Raw genomic sequence first — 21,240 nt, 5'->3', positions numbered from 1 at the left:
GTTATAGACAGTATGTGTGGCTTACATAAAGCTTGTAAAAATATAATTTAGGCCCCTACTGATAATCTCTTTCCTTGATTTTAAATGTTATATGTTGGTGTGAAGGTGAAGACGGTGGCAATGACAGAATAACTATACAAAAGTTATTCTTACAATACTTACAAAGAAATGCTAACTTTTGCCATCTAAGTTAATGCTGATTAGTGTTCAGCATTAATAAATTAATAAAGAATAATAAATTAATAAAGAACAGCATTCATAAAGCTGCATCCTACTTACTTGCATCTTCTCTCTATACTTGCCTGGCACAAATCAATCATATCAAGAGGAAACAATACAATGTCAAATCCAGTTGACATTTTCTAGTTACACTCTTTCTTTTTACTGTCTCTGATGTCTAGATTTACATATAATTCAGTAAAATTAAATAATTACACCTAGCACAGCTTTGAATTTAATAAGGTTCTGTAATAATTCACACAGTTTAAATAGTGCACAAAAAAGTAATGCAAAAGTTATGTAAGTTCATGATTTTATTGAGGCTCAGCATAGGTTTCATTCTCATTTTTCCTAACTTCTTGTAGGTGACAGCATTAGATAGAGCAAAACCAGCAGAATACTGTTTTGTGCCTTTTTATACTTTGTATTTATAAATAAAGAACAGCAGTGTCACAAGTTAGTACCTAAATGCTGCCATGAGTGCCACTTGCTCTTACCAAAAATGGCAGATAGATAAATCATGCACTTTTAAGTAATAATCTACTGGTATCTGTTTGTAAATAAACATAGGTCCAGGTCAACTGCAATAACATAAAGCCTACACATAGATGGGACAAAATCTTCCCCATTTTAATAGTACATAGTTTCATATAATAATAATAATGTAATATAATTTAATTTTTAGATAATATAATTTGATTTTTAGAAAGCAGCATTTGCAAAACAATTTTTAGAATCATTAATCTCACATATCAGCTAGGCTTTTTCATACTGTTTTTTTACTCTGTTTCATAGTGATATGAAGGTAAAGATTTTGTCATCCTCTCATGGGCTTTCATGTAGCACTGACTGTGGAATTTCTCAGGCTACAAGGCTTGTACCCTATTTGGCTGCCAACTGCCCACTTCACTCAGTCTTCCAGACAGCTGATCCTGTAATTTGCAGCTGCTGAATCCTTCAGCCTGCTCACAGCCCCCCATGTCAACTAAAATAGCCTGAATCACAAACACTGCAGTAGATGAAGAAAAAGAGCATACAAAAGACTCAAGAGTCAATGAAAACCACTTTGATGTTGACTTTTAAAAGCATTTTCTCTCTGGTCCCTAAGAAATTGTGTTAAGATATACATGAAACTACCGAAAGATGAAAGGTTGGAATATGTTGTTTTAGAGTTAGTATCAGTGACAGAGAAGCTATACTGGAGATTTTTTTCTTTGATCTTGCAGTAAAACCTCAGCAGGAAAAACAGATTGCTACTGCATCTCACAACTGCTGTACACGTAAATATAATCTATGATTTAAGGAAACTTCTATTAGGTCTTTTCTTTTAAGTGCTTTTTAATTCTTCAAAGAAATATTCCAATCAACATGTACAAGTTTTTCTCTTCAGAAAAAAAATATTTAAATACATGCCACAGAATTTTTAGATTTGTTACTTTTTTATTTCTGAACATCATTTAGAATGTTTCTTTCCTTTAAAATGCACTCTGACTTCATAAAAAAAACAGTTCATCATTTTTCTCATCCCTTCCTGCTGTATATTCAGTGTTACAATAAAGATAAAACTGTTCTCTTCTATTATCAGTGAAACCTTAAGAGCAAATGCTACACATATTTTTTTTGCATTTTTAAGTAAGCAATTAAGTAAAATAAAATAACCATACATGAACAATCCAGGCTTTGAATAAGCAAAATCAACTGTCAGGGAAAGGCCTGGACTGACTTTGAGTCACCAGCCTGTCAAAAAGCCATTGAAGTACCACAGTGCACCTTGCATGGCTGTGGCACTCAGCGACTAAGGGAAATGAATGCATTACACTGGGTGAAGAATGCAGGGGAAATCAGCTACCAGGAGGGCTCTGAGATCACTGACCCTTGCCTTCTGCTGACACTGACAGCTTGGAAATACTTTGGTCTTCAAAGCTTCTCTGCTCTTTCCTCATGATGCTACACATACTACTGATACTTTCTTTTCCTGGCCCACCATCATTTTCTATACATTATTCTCTTTCCCAGCTTGGTTTCTATTTTGATTTTACTCTCATTATTTTAAGTGAGGAACATTTTCATTATTGCAAAATTCCAGCAAGTGGATCTAAGATAATCCACTTTCTATTGTACAAATATTGCTGTTGAAAAATGCTCAAAAAAGTTTTGAAAATAAATATTTGGTTTGTGAACTCTAAGTAGGCATGTTTCAACAGTGTTTTGTTATCTCGGGAATTGGTGAGTTATATTCTTATATCTCTGTACTTAGAAATAATGTGGAAAAGATGTCAAATCATCAGTTCTTTGACAGAGCTGCTAAAATAGTAATGGTTTCTATGTAACTAACAAACACAGAGTTTTTCTGTGATAATTTATTAGTTATTTATGTGTTTTACTAGCTTTTTTGTTGTGTAAGTATACTGGTTGACTATTTTTCTGCAAGGAAAATGAGCAGGAAGAATGAAGAAAATATGATATCACATGCCAAACACTTCAGGCTAAGGAAAAATGCCTGAAATGTTAATGGTGAAACTCCTGTCCTGGGATTCCAGCAATTTGCATTTGTTTTGCCATATGGATCATTGCTGGGACCAAAGGATCAAACATACTGGGAACATGCAAAAGGATCCTTTTGTCCTGAAACAGGGGCAGTTGCTGCTGGAAGTTATTCCAGATCACTTGCCAGGACCAGCTGCACTGTCTTACAAACCAAAGGCCAGCCTGTACTTTTTCTGCAGGAGAGAATGGCTGCAGGGAAGAGAGGCTGCTATCAAATGCTTATTTCCCCTATTAAACTTAATCAGTAATTTAATGGAAAAAGACTTTCTGAACACAGCATTCACCACAGGCCAGATTCTTAATTACAAGGAAGCATTTGGATCACCCAGGAATCTTCAAATAGCTCAAAATCACTCTTAAGGCCTGAGGTGGAACTGGAGAGTCACAGGAAAAGTTATGGCAATAAAATGGCACATCAGAAGTGTATTGAAAGAGAATTGTGTAGATAGGTCTGGGCTAGCCACTTCTGAGATATTCCTGACAACAGTAATATTGATGTGTGAATTACATTTGTGAAAGAAACTGCAAATCCAAGGTGAATGTAGCAAAAAAGTTGTTGTGGGAAGTGATGCAGCCTCTGCAACTAAATATTGTTTCCATTTCCTAAACTTCCACTGGTTCTGCTGTGCAATGGGCCTACAGCTACCACTTAAAAACCCTTTGAAAGCTTCAAAATAAAATATATGTTCTTGTATCCCCAAACACACAGCGTTTAGAGAATTTTCCTATTAAAGTTATCACTGTACAACATTCCTCCTCCATAACTGTACAAATTTTAATTTATCTTACTTTAGTAATGATAAAGCAAACTGATTTTTATCAAGGCCTAACTTTGAAAATTTTAAAATAATTAAAAGTTGATATAAAATGTCATATTTGTGCTGACTGAAGTCTGGTTTTGTACTACACTCTGGAAGACGTCATTGCAGAGGTACAGTAGAAAAGTTCTTCGCAGAAGAAGATAAATAGTACTGAACTGTGCAATAGAGTAACAGGTTTTGTTTCTAGCTACTTCTGACAAAAAAGGAAAAATACCAAACTCGTGAAAACTAGTAAACCAAGTGGTATTAGAGCTAAGGTGGAGGGGAAAAAAGCATTCTTCAAATGCCTGTTCATTGAATAATGGCAATTATATACATATTTCTAAATTACACTGATTGTTTAAGATTACAAAGAAGTAAGAAAAAAATGTGAGTTAGCTTTATATTAAGCACACTCATCATGTGTTATGTATTCATATGTCTAAATGGAATATCTATTCATATTTATGAAATGAAAGAGAAGATTTATTAAAACATCCTTCAAATACCCTGTCATACTCTTCACATAACTCTACTTTTTTACTGTAATAGAAGAATGTAGGATATATTTCCCAACTCTCTTGATAGGTACCTTTGAGTCTTACTTCTTAATTCTTTTTACTCAATGCTTTCTTGCTTTCTATATACCATATATTCTAAGTGTAATTTAAAAGCATTTCTAACTATTTTAAATTATAAACACACAGAAATAAAAATTGAGGGTGCAAATGGAACTATATTTTCCTCACAGTGAACATCTATGTTCTGCAATAGCTAAGCCAACCAGTTCCTGGTAGCCTGGACCAGGCAGATTTCAACCTCAAAGCACAGAGAGTACTTCACTGGCTGTGAGGAGACCCCAATTACCATTCTAGGCAATACATACAAAAATTAATGCTATAAAAAAGTCATGTCAGCTATTTGAAGACTCAGAAAGACCAGTCCTATTATTTGGCCATAACTTCTATAATTTTATCTACAATAAGAACTAGCAGAATTCAATGCTATTGCACAAATTGCTCAATAATTCTCCAGCAAAACTGGTTATCCTTTTGAAAGCAGTGATTTTCAAACATCTATACTAGCAAACTATTAACTCTGACAGTTCAGCTTTGAATGGGTCCCACTCCTGTTCTCTCATAATTTTCAGTTTGAAGAAGATTTGGAATTACTCTTGGCATAGAATAAGAATATTTCAATAATTGATAAAGCTTTCTGCAGGCCATTGGATCTTCATTGTCTGAGCTCTATTTTCAGGTGAGACAATCAAAATAGGTGCATGTATCTTATTTTTTCAGTTCATCGATTTCTTTAGAGAGACTCAGGTTTTTATTAAATTAAATACATTTAATTAGGGTCTTTGAGAACAGCTGCTCTCAAGAGAAGACTTTAGGCAAAAGAGAAATTTTCTTGGAAAAAAGTCTCATTCTCGAAATAATAAAGTTTAAAATTACAAACAAAATGTATCACTACATAAATAGCACAAAGTATTTTGCACAGCATTGAACTACTGAATAAAAGGAACTTCAAACTCACACAGGAGAAAAACTCAGGCCTTCTGCAGAGGCATGCAGAACAGAACAGAAAAATGTTAATCAAAATATTTTGACTTGCTTAGGCCAAAGAATACTAACCCTATTCACTCTTTTTGACTGAAGCTTAGTGACTATAACAGAATTTAATAAAGGATGGTGAGACTCTACTCTCATCTCAAATGAGAGATGAAGAGTCAGAGGTGACAAACTACCATCTGTGCCAGGTCTTCTATAATGAAAATTGATAGCATGATAGGAAGTTTTCAAGATAAGTGGCTGTTTATATCACTGCAGCTAAGCCTCCAAGAGCTTCTGTGACATGTTTTTGAAATTATTTTCCATCAGTCATTATTTAGGACAGCAAAAGGGGCAGAATCTCTCTTGGTCCTTATTACCAGACTTCAGTTTATTGGCACTGTGGTTCCCTTTTATGTTGTTCAATGAATCACAGAATCATTTTGATTGGAAAAGACCAAAAGATAGCATTTCATCAATGCAATCTTATGAGAATTACTGAGATATTTTTTGCTTGGCTTAGTAACATGGAAAAGAAGACTAAGAGTCTATTTTGCATGCTGCTTGATGTTTGAGACCTTCCTGCCCTCTCTCCTGAATGACAAATATTGAAGTCAGTTGGAAAGCCCTTGTAGATCTCCCAGTGAGTTGGTAACAATTCCAAAGCACTTAGAGCTTCTGGAGGCACTTCCTGTAGTCTGAAACAGCTACCACCTACCCAGCATACCAGAAGGATTCTTCCATTCTGGATATCACTGTATTGTAAGAGTCGGGGTTAGAATGTGTAAAGCTGTGCTATAAAATAATTTAAATAAATAAATAAATCCCCACATACCACATTAAAAAACATACACACAACACAAACAAAAAACCAAACAAAAACAAAGAAGAAAAAAAAAAAACAAAAAAAACACGTAAATTCACTATATTGAGAAAAACTATTCAAAAGACTAGAAGAAAGCTATTTTACATACTTAACATCTTAAGTGAATGAAGAAATAAAGACATTAATCTTAGGAAAATATATATATATGTCTTAAAGATATCTAAAATGTACAAGATTTTTATTCTAATTTCAATTCTGTAATTGAAATTTATATGAAATTTATTTAATTATGGATAGAACTTTTTGAGCAGACTAATCAAGTCCCTTATCACAGATTCAGAGAATGGTTTGGGTTGAAAGGGACCTTAAAGATCATCTCATTCCAACCCTGCTGCCATGGACAGGGACACTGTCCCCTAGACCAGGTTGTTCAGACCCCCATCCAACCTGGCCCTGAACATTTCCAGGGATGGGGCAGCCACAGCTTCTCTGGGCAAGCTGCTCCAGAGCCTCAGCACCTCCCCAATAAATAATTTCTTCCTAATATCTAACCTAAACCTATTCTCTTTTCATTCAAAGCCATTCCTCCTTATCTTGTCACTACAGTTCCAGATTATTATTATTTTTATGATTCCTGATATTAAAAATTGTTTCTCATTAGTTTCTGATATGTGTAACATGTTACATAGAACGTTCCTGTGGGTTTTGACCTGAAATGCAGTAAAGACAAAAGTAAACAACCCCCCCCACCAAGTTTACATCCACAAAAGGAAAAATAGAGTAGGGGTTTATGGAGGCTTTTTTAGAAGGAATATAATGGAGATTAAATTGGATATCTGTACTTAGGGACCAGCATGACATGCAAAGCTATCTGAACCATTCAAACCACATGCTTACACAGGACTTTACATACAAAAGCAACTAACATATATTAACTAGTATTTCATGCTACCTATTTCCAAATCATTGTCATCCTGTATGGCTATAATGTTAATAGAGAAGTATATTTATATCTGTATAGATACAGATGTGTATAGTATCTTTTCAAAAAAGTTATGTCCACAGTATCATTGAATTTTTGATTTACATGTAGAAAGTGTGCTGTGTAAGTAGCAAATAATGAAAAACTCAGTTTTTGCACCATATTTGTAGAAAATTGGTCTGAAATACTTCTAAGATAAGCTAGTAAAAATTGTCATATCTACAACATAAAGCACTTCCTTACAATAAAATTGTCTCTAAGAAGACTAAAATTCTCTGTCAATAATATGTCACCCTGATGTCCCACAGCAACAATAATAGTTGCTTGTTCCGGCTGCTTATAAACATAAGCATGACAGACATTAGCATTTTAATACTAGAATTGGGCCTAAATATTTAAATTAGACATAAGATTTCAGAACTATTCAAATACACTGTACTTGTAATTTAGAAACATGAGATACAACACTGTAGAGTACATTCTAACAACACATTCCTACAAGGCATAAGCCAGTGTGACAGTTCTGAGAAGACAGCTTGTGCTCTGTTAGAATAATTCTAATGGTGCTGATTTTTGGCTTTACTGGTGTAAAGCACTGACACACTTAATGGCTGTTAAGACATTGCTGCTTGAGAAAGTACTTGTGCAGTACCCAGTAGGACTGAAGTGCCTTGAAAGGAGGAAATGAGCAGTGTTTACCTAAATATTTATTAATTTCTATGTATAGATACGCATATATATTGGAAAATATATTTATTACAGATTGCTGACTGGAATAAGATCCTTGATTTATAAAGCACTTCATAGTCAGTGTCATTTCCATCTTTAGGAATGCAAGACAGCATGGCCTGTGAGATAAACTGTTTCTAATGCTGACAAGTGAACAGTATTATCTCTGAACAGGCTTCTTTATATGCCATTTTCTTTCAAGCTAAAGAGTTAAGTTATAAATTATCTTTGTCTAGACTGTAGCTTTCAGTGATGAGTGAACTCTTGCCACTGTGCAGGCTCACTGAGAAAGAGAAAGGTTGTTTCCATGCCTGGGCTTGTAAAGCAGCTCTTTGAAATTCAATAGTCAAACTTGTCTGTGCAGAAGTTAATGAACCTAAGTGGCTTCAAGCTTCTAATATGTGTTTGTATGTTTAAGTCATGTGCAAAAAATATATATTTCCTGCAAAAAAACTCATCATCAATTTAGCCTTGAACTGAATCCTAAATTTGAACAAAGACAAATCTTCCTCTGATAATAAGATTCACAATTAATGGCATTGGATCCCTGAATTGTGGCATTTCAAAGTATAGACAGGGAATAAGAAAGGTAAGTGGCACATAATTGCAAGTGTTCCATATTTCCATATTCTTCTTGTAACAGCTGGGCTGGCTCTGCAGAGCCCTAGCTGGGTCACAAGCTTTGCTCTGAGCTGAAGGGGCCGTGCCAGGCTGGGCTGGATGTGAGCCTGGAAGTACAGTAACCCCGCTCGGTACCGCTCCAGCCTGCCAGAGCCGCGGTGCCGGCAGGGCAGCGGCACTGCCGCCCTCCTGCACAGGCCGTGGAAAATGCCCGTGGACACTGAGGGACCGGCTCATTCTGGAAGGTTTTACTGTACAACAATCTTCCAAAGAACATTTTGTATTTTCAACACATTTCAGAAATACACTATATTTCTGTTCATGTCATCTTCTCCCACAACATGAAATCCATAAGGCTATAGAAAAATAAAAAACATTTTCCTTTTCTCGACAAGCCACAGTCAATTAGCCAATCTTGGCAAGTTTGTTTCAAAATACCAATTATTTTTTCATTTTATTCAATCTCTTTTATTTCTCTTACAGCTCCTAAATATTGAGGCCTTTTCACAGACACATTTTCTTCATCAAGAATTTTGTGAGATGCTGAGTAACTGAGCCAATGGGAAGCTCAGCCAGCTGAGAAATTCTTGAAATAGTATTGATAACAGAAGTCTGTCAAACCTAATATATTTATATATCCCCTCTACATTCATTCTCTTAAAATTCTACCACTGACTATAACTCAATATCCTGCCCAACATTAATCAAAAATGTCCTACATTAATCAAATGTTAATATGTTATATAGAACATTGTGATTCCTCTCAGCCATTACTATAAATTAACTTCCAGCAAGATGTGCTAAAACCCATAGCAACTGTTTAGCTCTTTTAATAAGGGGTCGAGGGAGGCCATAGTTCTTAATAGAGGTATCACACTTCAAGACTGAAGCATGAAGGATGGCAGAACATTACAATTGCTCATTGTAATGATCCTTTCCTGAAACATTAATCCTGCCATTCTTTGAATTTCAAAGTATGAAGAATTTCTAAAATTTGCCATTACTGTTTATATTTCATTATGTCTTTCACAATGTCAGATGGAATCAGGATCATCAAAATAATTCATAAATTTCAGCTGAAGATGTTTATAATTTATGAAAATCATTTTGCAGACTTAAAATGAAATTCAGGTAATAATCAGAATTGAACTTGACTCTACAGTTTCTGGTTTTGTGTCTGAGGCAATCATACTGCAAAACCAAAGTAAACTAGGAATATTCATTCCTGAGAAAGTTTCTTCACATTTCAGCAAAGACAATAGTTATGGAAGAGGCAATTACCATACCAACTATGTATCTCATTCAAGGCCATCACATCAACATTAAAAGGAAAATCTGTTTGCACAAAAAGTTATCAAGTCACAAGAAAGACAAAAGAAAATATCACCACAGATGTGACAAATAAAACATAAGCAGAGACAAAAGAATTGAGTAAGCAAAATTTAAAAAGAAATCTCTACATGGCAAGGACTGTGAGCAACAGGAAGCAGTTTGCACATGGAGGGACTGCTCCAGCATGAACCCAAGAGTACTGAATAGGGATAAACAGTAGATCCACTTCAAAAATCACACTCCCAATCCAAAATAAAATGGTAATATAGGTATATCCACAAAAGAGCAAAAACACCTCTCTAGTTCTTCCTATATGGAATAGAATTAATTCAGACTCCTACTTTACTGAAGCATCTCAACAGATGAAGCAGCAATCAGAAAAGGATATGAAATAATAGCAATAATAGGCACCTACTACACTTAGTCCAGTATTAAACACATAAAGCTGTAGCAGAATTTTCCACTCCTTTCTGAGCTTTAAATGAAACTTTCACAAATAGCACTCTGGAGAAGAATATGACAACTGCCATTACAGAGATGAAAAGTACTAACTTGTTTAGCCAGCAAAGTCTAAACAAGAGCAATTGGCCACTGATGCATGGGCAGCTGAAGAGCAAAAATAAAAACCTTTTAAAAGTCAACAAAAAATTCCTATCCAAATAACAGATGCAACTGCTGCCATAATCTATGGGCTGATTTCCCATTCGTCTGGCACCTTGTAGAATCTACACGTCAACAATTCTCTACCCAGTGCCAACTTTTGCTTCAGAGAAGTCAAAAACCTTTATCATCTTAAGCCAATGCAAATCTTTGAAGAAAAAAGCCTTGGCAAACCAAAAAATTCCTGAACTTTTCCTGTAGACACGATTTCAAAAGAATGAATAATTTGCAAAGAGAACAGATGCTTTTGAGCAGTCTCAGAATATTCCTCAGGATATGGCACATACAGAATTTTGTGAGCTGAGAACAAAACTAAAACAAAGGGCAATTAGAAAGCATACAACCCGCAGAATACTTTTTAATTGGTCTTCTAAACTAGTGCAACTGTGATAAGCAACAGATTTTACAGGACATTTGGTGTCCTTACAAAAAGCTACAGAATTTATTAAGGTTCTAATAGAATTAGTAAAATCTACATATAGTGATGAAGTTCCTTGTTTCCTATTACTTGCATTATTTTCAGTCTGATGGTTTCCTAAACCTTTACTAAACACTTCTTTCAACAATATAGGTCAAAATTGTAGCCAAAGTAATGCAATTAGAATCCTAAAGTGTCTATTTCTAACTATACTGTGACCTATAAAAAGTTAGCTGAGTAATGTCCAAGAGACTAGAGATGACTGAGCATTAGGTTTCACCTCAACACCCAGTAAAAAGCGAAAATCTCCACATGGAAACAGGAGACAAATAACTTTACATGTGACAAACATTTTTTACCTTCAGAAGTGAAAGGTTTTAATTGTTTAAGCCTAAGATTGTGATTGCAGAAACTTATAGTGTGTAGAACAGGGAGTGAAAGAGACTGAAGAATTCAGAAATCTACATCTACAAAGCAGAAGATTTATCAATTTTGCAAGTTAGATTCACAGTCCACAGGAAACACAATGTACTGTTCCAAACTAAACACATTTAGGTTATGCAATACTTCCAAAGGACTTGAAAACCAATTGATTTATTTAAAATGTTTTATTTATTAAAAAAATAAAACTGAAAATTTATTGCTTTATACTTTTTTAACATTTCATAAAACATTTCAGCTTAACTGTATCTTACCTCATTTATACTGGAAGAAGAGTTTTCAGTTATCAGCTTAGCAAAAAAAAGGACTGTCCCATTTCCTTTCCCCAGCTAAAGGAGTTCAATGCAACCAGCAATTCAAAAAATATATGTCTGTTTAAAAGACAGACAAGTAAGCCACAGATGATCTGTAACCCAATCCATCTTCAGTGCAGAGTCAACAGCTTTTGTTTTCCATGAAATGTAGAGAATTGTCTGCTGCCTCTACCTGTGTTACTGTGCAGATCAAGTTCAGGCCTGTCTGCTCTTCCCCTGCACGTTCTGAGCTACAGTAGAGATTTCCCAACACCCAGATCTGCTGTGTGCAGCTCACTGAAAGTTCAGCCGACACTTGGAGACTTGCAATTAGCAAGGTTATTTTAAGCACTGACCTAAGTTCCAGCAGAATGTTGATGGCATTATGACAGGAAGGAATCCAGTATCATATCTGTCACTTGGTAACCCTGTAAAGCTGATCTTGGAGACGAGACCCTCTAATTCACAACATAAAATTGAATATCTGACCCCAAATTTACTTCAGCTTTTTTTTTTTTTAAGCTTTGACAAGGGTGGAAATATCTACTTGGTTCATATTAGGAAACTTAGAACTTATTTTAGGACCTGGTAGATCATATGCTTGGAACAAATGTATTAATAGGAAGTTATTACTTCCCTAATGGAGAGCTTCATTACTTACAAAACAGAGACTGTTACTTTTGCAATGTCCATACTTTTAATAATTAACTATTACATTCTAAATGGGAGAAGAAAATAACTTAGAGTTGTTGAACTTATTACAGCTGGACTCTAACAATACCTTATAGTTTCCCTCTGGTTATTTTGAAAAGGGCTCCCTCTTCTGTACAGGCCTTTGGTAAGCCTGGATTCCTTTGGAATTCTCTAGCTGTCTAACTATTTCTAAGTCATGTTTAAAGGCTCAGTCATACCTCCACACCCTCATTTGCTGTTCATTCTCATTCCTCCCCCTTTCCTCCCTCCTCCCTTCTTTTTTTTAATTTATGGATCAGCTTTCCTGTTCCCACCCATCCTCATATTTCCAGTAGTGGCAGACCTAACCTCACACAGGGAACCACAACAAACAACTCATCTGACTGCATCGCTTAGAGCTCTACTGGTCAGCCAGTTCATCTGTGTGCACACCCAAGAGAAGCTTTTCTGAAAGCACTACAATCCGAAATGCTAAAAAATGAGGGAGTTTTGTTTAAAGGAGAGTAAATGAAGGGAAGAAAAACAAAACTACAAAACCAACCAGCCAAACAAAATCCAAAAAAAGTTGCTGCTTTTACAAATTATTTCCTAACTTCAACACATCACTTATCACAATGAAGCTGCTCCTTTGATGTTGTAGCAAAATTCCCTGGAGGGCAAATTGTACTTTTAAGAATACTAAGAGTACTAAGAAAACAATGGTGAAAACAACAAACTCCTGTTGTCCTTTTAAAATTTGAGATGGCATTCCAATTAGCAACAAGCTAACCATTAGAGATAGCCCAAATAGCAAAATTCAAAATACAATATAGACAGCAGTCAGTCTTCAAATAGATCACAAGATGAAGAGCTGGAGCTTTTGGATGAACTGAGCATTCATACACTTCTGAGATGGTCAGCTCTCAAAAGGATACTGTAGCCACCCCAGACAGCATATAGCACCTGAATGCATAGGCAGTGCTGAAATCTGAACATAAAGACAGAAACATTACTGTCATTATTACATAACTACCTTCCTTCAGAAGAGTAACTTTGAGAGAACATTTCTTATTCAATACCAGAACGTAACTATTTGAAGACATAATGAAAACACTGGCTTGCTACTGCAGCTTAATCTCAGCCAGTAAATACTCTGAGGAAGTAAAGAAAAAGATTTTTTCTTGATCAGACATCCTCTTTTTTAAAATTCGGGAACAACAAAATCTGCATTTAAATATATTTTCCATTTTAAATCATTGAACATATAAATAGGTTGACCTATGTAGAGGCAAGCAGAAGTCTTAAAAACTGAGGGTAAAAGAATTTGACTGAAAAATTGCAGTAAAATCACCAGTAAGACAATTTTTCCCCCCAGTGCTTAGTAAAAAAAGCAGATTAGGACCACTGACTTCAGAGTAGAGGGGAGAAAAATGCTATGATTCTACCGGGTTTCCTCTGGTTTGGGGCTTAAATTGTAAAACAGTGAGAAAGAACAACTGTGGTTGAGTAGCTCAGTTCTCTCTTTGAAACTTGATTCATACCTGCCTAATAGCAGGAAATCCATTTTTTTTAATATCAGATACCACCAAGAAATACATCTCAGAACACTGTTTGCATTACTAGGTAGTTTTTACTTGTTAATTACAATTCCTGTTCCAAAAGGGAACAGTAGATGAGTCACATTGGGTGAGAAAGGCACACAGTCTACTGTTGAATGGGAAATGGATTACCATCTTAATTAGGAAAGCTATAAAAATCATAAAATCAAACCATGGTGAAAGAAATAAAAGCAGAATAATATATTATTCTGTTATATATTAAAGTGAGCTGACTTTAATAATGCAGCACTGCATAGTAGGAAGACAATTCAGCAGAGCTGCAAAGTTTCATCATAAGTTTTTGAAAGATCTTTATTGCTAACTGCTAAATGGGACACATTTTTAGTGAGTTATTCTGGAGATGGAAAAGAGAGAAGGCCAGAAGGAAAACATCTGAAGTTGGTATTAATGAATGAGTCATATGTTTTCCCTGAAATACAAATACTTTGGGAAGGGTAAGGTAAAATGCTCAATGAAATGACATCCACAATCTATTTCATCACTTGTGCTGACTTATACAGTCTAAATGAAATTACTGAGGGGGCATGTGTATTATTATTATTAATTTATATATTTATTTGTTAATAATGAGAGGTTTGGCAGTTATTTTAGAGGAAAAACATTTCAGAACTTATATTAAAGGGTTCTAATGTCAAACTTGTAACATCACTGTAACTTCTTTCAATTATATCCTTCTGCTTGAGGTTTAATTCCTATGCTTTTGCCCTTGAGCTAACCTGTACTAACCAGACAGCCTACAAAATTTCTATCATGAACTTAAGATTTTTTTATATAAAAGACTAAAAATGCAGTCCTTGTTTGCAACTAACTTTATCTTTTATGAGTATAGCAAACTGACCTGGATAAGAAGATTTAAGCTAGTTTCAAATTTTCCAATTAAAGAAATCATCCCTGGAAAAAAATGATTGATTTAAATCAAAAATTTGCTATGAAATTTTGACTGTAAAGGCTGCTCAAAAGCAGAATAAGCTTTCTCTCCATGATATCCACTTTGTATAGGTGAGCCAAAAGTGTATGATTTTAAAAAATTGTTTTACAACATTCTATTACATTTCTGTGATTCCCAATGGCAATAAAAGAGACCAAAATTCAGATCTCTTTTCTATTTGGTATTTACTGATTCACACAAGTGTAGCTGTCCTTGGAGTACATCAAAGACCTACACACATTAATTCAAAGTGGGTATAAAGAAAACTGTTGGATGCATGATCTTTTCTCCTTCTAAAATTTTTAACATAAAATTCAATTTGTGGATTTGAAAATAGCAGAATAGGGTGGTTTCATTCTCTTGCAGGTAATATAACCAAGTCTAAATACAGGAGTGGGAATGTTCAAACATAATGAAGATTTAATTAATAGATAGTTTTATTATTTCCCCTAAAATTTTCCCTAAGCACCCCACCAAGTGATAAGCAGAAATGGAAAACATTTCAGTTACAAATAACAAATAGATTGAAAGCAAAGCAGATTAATTTTAAAAATACAGCTTTGCAGTCTCCATAATTAAAAATTAAAGTTTAACAACAAATCTCTCCCAAGTGCTTGTCTATTTGCCTGTATTTGCATTTAATATTGTCAGAATAACTACAGGAAGAAATGCACCTATGTGAGATGAAGAGAGATAGCAGACATTAACCTCTCCTTTTGATAAAGGAAACATCAGTGAATACCACCTTTGGCATTTTCATTACTGTAATGTAAATGCAGTATCACAGAGAATCACTTTTTTCACTGCATACCTATTATTAGGTACCCCTTGGCTGCAGCCTATCTTCCATTAGCACCCAGCCAGACTGAAGGTTTAATCTGCTCCTCCCTACACTTTCAAATTCTTTTTTTCAGGAAACAAGGAATTAAATGGACCTGCTTAGAGTGCACACATTGACTCCCTGGTTATTCTAGCAAACAGCTGAACTGAAAGCAGTTGGAGCTGCAGATTTCACACAACTCAAGCTTAGAATCCTATTTAAAAATCCTCAGTGCATTATCATTACAAAGTATGAGCTGACATACCTGAAGACATATACTGCAATTCAAAGACTATAAGTGGAGTCAGACTTGTCCGTTACAAAATTTCATCCTCCTCCTGGCAAACCAAAAGATAAGTAAGGATACTGCAGAGGAACACTTCCTCTAAATTGCATCTCTAACAAATAGAACAAATAGAATAAATAGGCTGAACAAGGATTGCACTTTTAGTTTTTTCTTATAAAAAAATATTGAGGTCATAATACAAAAACAGTTTGTGATTTTGCTCTGAAGGATTTAATAATATAAAACTCTAAACATGGTCTTTCCTAGGAAATGAAAGGCTGGCTAAAACTGGTTTTCCTTCTCCTATTCCAACCAATTGATTGTCACATTCTTGACATTTCTAAGCAATGGGATTACATCATTCAATTTTTTTTTAAATAAAACAGCTGTTACATCCAATATTCATGACCTGTAAGTTTTCCATATCAAGTTATTCAGCTGTTCTTTCAGTCCATGTGAGCTGCAGTGAAATGAAACTGTGCAAAAGACCAAATAGTTTTATTCCCTAGTTAAATGAATGCCCATATTGTTCCAAAGCAAAAGAAAGAACAAAACATACAAAAATCTTGGTCTTATCACTGCTTCAGTGGACTAGAAGCCCCTTATTCATCCCACACATAAAATCAGTACAGTATTTTGTTGCATATTTTACATTGCTTATTAGCATTTGATGTGCACAGCTGTATGAGCTATGTGTGAATAATTCCTACAGAACTTCAAAGACAGAAAAAAAGGAAGGGAAAACTCACACAGAGATTTTTAAGACACAAATACTTCTGAAGATCCATGCCAGATCTCATAATCAGCTACCTCAAATTTAGCCTATCTTACATCGTTTTCACTGGTTTTGTTTGGATTGTTTTGTTTTTTTTCAGTGAAGGATGAGTACATTTGGATAAAAGGAGTTTATCATTTAGAAACATATTTAAATAATAGATATTTTGATGGTCCTAAACTTATCAAAGGAAGTTAAACAAAATCCATTACTCTCTGTAATGCATAAGGACATTTCTCATGCTGCGTACATTATGTCTATAGGATGTTGCTAAATTGATGTCCGCACCTCTTCCAGGAAACAGATTTTGTAATAACTCTTACTACAAAATACAACTGCTCATTTTGATTTAAATAAATTGGGAACTGTAAGCAGAACAGTAAGAGAACCATGCTGTTACAGAGAGAGAGCTTGCCTTAGGGCTGCCAGGGAGGGTGAGGGGTGATAGCAGCAGTGGTCTCACAGATGGGTTGAGCTGGCATAACTTGCTCTTACCACTGATTTCACTGCCAGTTTGTTTTGGACATCCTACAAGCCACATTGTGTCTGTATGGTCTGCACTATGTCAAGTGTACAGTGGGGCTGCCATGTAAACAACTGCAAAACAGTAGGCAAAACCTACCAAAATATTAAGTTACCCAGTGATCCATGCAAATCTGAAGAAGCTTTAATTTTGTATGCAAGCAGGAAGGTCTGGGGTTTTGGGTATCTCCATCTTCAGGGACACCTGTAATTTAAACACTGTCTCCTGCTAGTGGTATTACCAAGCTGGTATTTTTCTGACAGAGAGAAATAGAGAAATTCACTGTAGATATTGAATGTTTCAAGGTAGTAAAAGTACATATATATATGTACATAAATGCACACATATTTCTCTGAGGGTTCTATGTCATCTTTACCATTACCAGATCAAGTATTTTATTTTGCAAGTATGCTAAACTTGACATTAGTAAAGAATTTTTTTCAAATAAATATTTTTTTAAAAGTTGCAAATCACTATTGGTAATGCTCCAAAGGTTTCTGCATGTGATACCAAACTTTTCCCATCCCTCCCTATTTATTTTTTTTCCCTCCTCGGCAGCACTGGGCAGCTCCTGCAGCACTAGATGGTGCTGCAGCACAGCTGCAGCAGAACCTGCTGCCTCTGATGTCTGCTGGACCTGAAATGTCTCACTACTTATTTTAATATTGAAGTTACTGAACATGTTATTAAATACTATTGCCCAGGGCCTCTGGGGTTTTTTTCCTTTGTTTTAACATATGTTCTAGCTTTCTAGGACACTATGCTTTGTGTGGTTTTCTTGTCTATGCTGTCAGAATAGAAATAAGGAGCAAGAAGAAAATTGACATACATTATAAATGCAATTAATTATGTACAAAGTAATTTTTCAGACTTATCTATCACTTACCTACTTTATCTTATGCAGTGAACCAAGAAGACAAATAACAAATATCTTCCTACAATACTATGACACAAAATTTGTACCTTGTGAAAGTAATTTTTCTAATAGAAATAAAATTAAATAAATTAGTTTCAGAAGTAACTACACAAAGCACAATATAAATTTTATTTAGATGTTAAAAAGCAATTCAAACGTGTTATTAAACTCCCCATTTCTGTACTTCCATATAGTTCAGCAGCTTCCCAGGAGTATAAAGTTGACTGTGCACATTTGCAAAACTATATTTAAATGTCCATTCGTTTCCTGGCTTTCTTTATATTACTAAATGCAATGCTTTTGACTTTGTGTATTTCTTTTTAACTTATTACTATTATTGTTGTGGTTTTGTTCTTGTTATTGTTATTATTTATGTTTGGTTGACCCTGATAGGTAAACTTCCATGCACTGGGTAATTTGCCAATTGCAACTGGTTCTGCAGAGAGCAAAGTCCATTTTCTGGGAACAGTTTGATAAAGTGAGGCCTTCAAAGAAGACTTGAAGCATTTAATAATTGCTGTTTAAGGGAGAATTCTTAGAAATTCTTGTAGCTGTTTAATTTATAGTTCCTTCTCACTTGCAGTATTTCACTACCAAAATTAAATCACCTCCCTTCCAAAGATGCTAAAAGCTGTATTTCCTATTCAAGGACAAATTATTCAATCATCAAGGCAACAAAATCATAAGTCATTCAATTATAACAACTGAATCTTCACCTTTCATAGGGGAACAAACAAAACTAAGCATAAAACTTCCAATAAAATCAGCAAGGTCAAATTCTAGTAATGCAGGACTGTGTCAACATAAAACCAGGTGCTGACTACCTGCAGGAACATACCACAACCACACTCAAACCTCTTGGAAGTAAATGTAAGTCCAACACCCTAATACCCTATGCATTCATTGATTTGAGCATACTAGAAAACATATTAAACACTTTCAACTGAATTTTTTTTACTCTTTTATGGTCACAGACATTACACAAGACCACATAAAAAGAAAAATGCTCTACACAGAAGTAAGGCCCATGTGCAGTACTGTCATCTACTTCCCTCCATTTTTAATGCAGTAAGTAATAGCAAACGTGTGCTCTGTCAGACTCCTGCTCTCTCCCAGAACGTGCTGCTGGTCCAGGTTAAGAAAGGAAGCAGGGATTTTTGAAGCAGCAATTCAGCATGGCAGCAGATGACTCAGCATTGTGCTTCAGCAAAGGACAAACAGGGAGAAGAAAATTAAAAAGGACAGGAATCAGATGGGAGTTTGGGAAGACAAACTTTGAGAGAGAACCTTTAAACAGCTGAAAGGAAAATCACACAGGAGAGAGAGGCTGGAAAGTAAAGCTAGCAACCAACAGCTAGAACATGATTTGCTACCTTACGAATGAAAGTCCCAAGCCAATCTCTACCTGAATCTGATGTGTACTCTTGTGAATCAAGGAAAATGTCTTTTTCAGATGCTAGTAAGATATCCATATAACATGGGTTTTTCCTTGGTAATTTTCAAGCAACATCTTTAATAACTTACAGGTGGGGCTCTTTCATTCTGATTTGCTCTCTCCTATATCAGATAACACAGTAGAAAAGAAAATCCATCTAATAATTGAGAACTGATTAAAATTCACAAATCACACCCAAATACTGTAATTACAACCTGAGCAAAGTAATTTAAATTGCAGTGGAGATCACCATGAAGTCTTTGCTGCTCAAATGCTTTGTTTGGTGATTTAGCTATTCATTAGCTTAAAAAAAAAGGAAAATAAAACCAACATTGAGAGATACTATAAATATTTCATTCATAATTAGGATCAAAACAATCTTGAACAGATAAGAGACAGGGAAGTTATTCTTGCAGATCTCAGCTGAAAATCAAAAGCATACAACTTAAATTATAATGTAAAAAAAAAGTCTTCATCACTTCTTATTCTACCTGAAGTCTGAAAGTAATACAGCATGCAGTTTTTTTCAAGGTTTTTGAAAGCAATCTTATTTGTAACCAGAAATGCAATGTTCCTTTGGAGAAAAGAGAGTGGCTCCCTTCCCATGTATTCCTCATTTTACCTCTGTTTTAATTCCTCATACTGAACTGATTGTCTAGATTCCTAAACAAGGTGAATACTTAAAGTACTCATTGAAAATAAGGTTATATTTGTAATACTACATATGAGGTTACCCATTTTACTGTGTAAAATTTGTTGTTTTAATCCAGTGTATCAAAATTATCTATTTCAAGTTAAGATTCAAGTCCTGTGTGAAAAAGGGATCCTGTACCTGATAAAAGATTAACAAATGTGCAGTAAACAGTTTTGTCTTCACTTAAACCAAGTATCTGAACTTTTGGAAAATCCCCACTAACACTGTATGAAAGAAGTGCAGATGACCTTAGCAAAGAAAACATAGGCTAGCTACAGTGGTACCATGTCTGTACAAATCCTATCGTGTTGTCCTTGGAAATAGCCCTCTTCCCTTTGTTTTATTATGAATCTTACAGTATCTGATAATATCCTTAAATGTCCAGATTGCAAAATTCATTTATGGCCTAAAAATCCTAGATTAAATTAAAAGGATTTTAGCCTTGCTTTCTTCCTCAAAATACCTGAGGAAGAGCAAGCAATGTTCAGTTTAGTATCTCAGCTCTATGATGTCAAAGCATAGTTGGCTAATGATTTTGCAGATTTCCATTTGATGATTTTGTCTGCCTAACAGCTGGACAGTGCTGAGATGTAGAAAGAGATGTCAGCCATACCTTACATACAAGCTGATTATGTGGTGTATCAACCACTTTGCTCATCCCATACAGCTTAATGGTCTTTAAAACAATTCTATTTCTTTATTTTGTGGGGTCTTTTGAATATTTACTGTATCCAAAAGTACAGACACTTGGGAGCATTTAAAATAAAACATTTCCCCTTGACTATATAATTTCTTTTTCCCAAAGGGTACTAACTGTACTCTGTCACATCAGGAGATTTTATTCTGTCAGTGTATAAATAGACATATAGACACAGAGTAACCCCTCAATATCTATGAAGCACAAGGTGAACTGCAAACACACAGGTCTTACACACATTAATGGTGCACTACTGTGAACTGTAGTGTCATTTCTTGAATATTGTAGGGCAAGTAATTCAGAAGAATTTTTGACAAAAATCAGAAATGCATGAGGAATAAGTGCATATGCAAATGTTGAGGTAGTAGTGGCACTGTATTTCTGTTATGGTAAGACACATACAAATACACTTGCACATATATATGCCCATATATGTATGTCAGTTATAAAAATAACA

General features: G+C 34.9%; 1 protein-coding gene across 10 annotated transcripts in view; it reads right to left on the bottom strand.

The window, feature by feature from the left end:
- AKAP6 (A-kinase anchoring protein 6) overlaps window positions 1-21,240 on the bottom strand; it is a 269,301-nt gene that overhangs the window by 182,050 nt on the left and 66,011 nt on the right. For 2 of the 10 annotated variants that reach the window (XM_085582099.1, XM_085582100.1), the window contains exon 1: window positions 11,380-11,739. The exons of the other annotated variants lie outside the window; for them this stretch is intronic. The gene's annotated coding sequence lies outside the window, so the exon portion shown is untranslated. Of the gene's footprint in view, window positions 1-11,379; window positions 11,740-21,240 lie in introns of those variants that run through there. 10 annotated transcript variants of the gene reach the window in all.

This window comes from Lonchura striata, chromosome 5 (genome assembly GCF_050655825.1).
Source record: "Lonchura striata isolate lonStrDom1 chromosome 5, ASM5065582v1, whole genome shotgun sequence".
NCBI lineage: Eukaryota > Metazoa > Chordata > Aves > Passeriformes > Estrildidae > Lonchura > Lonchura striata.
This window is presented reverse-complemented; position numbering and strand designations above follow the sequence as displayed.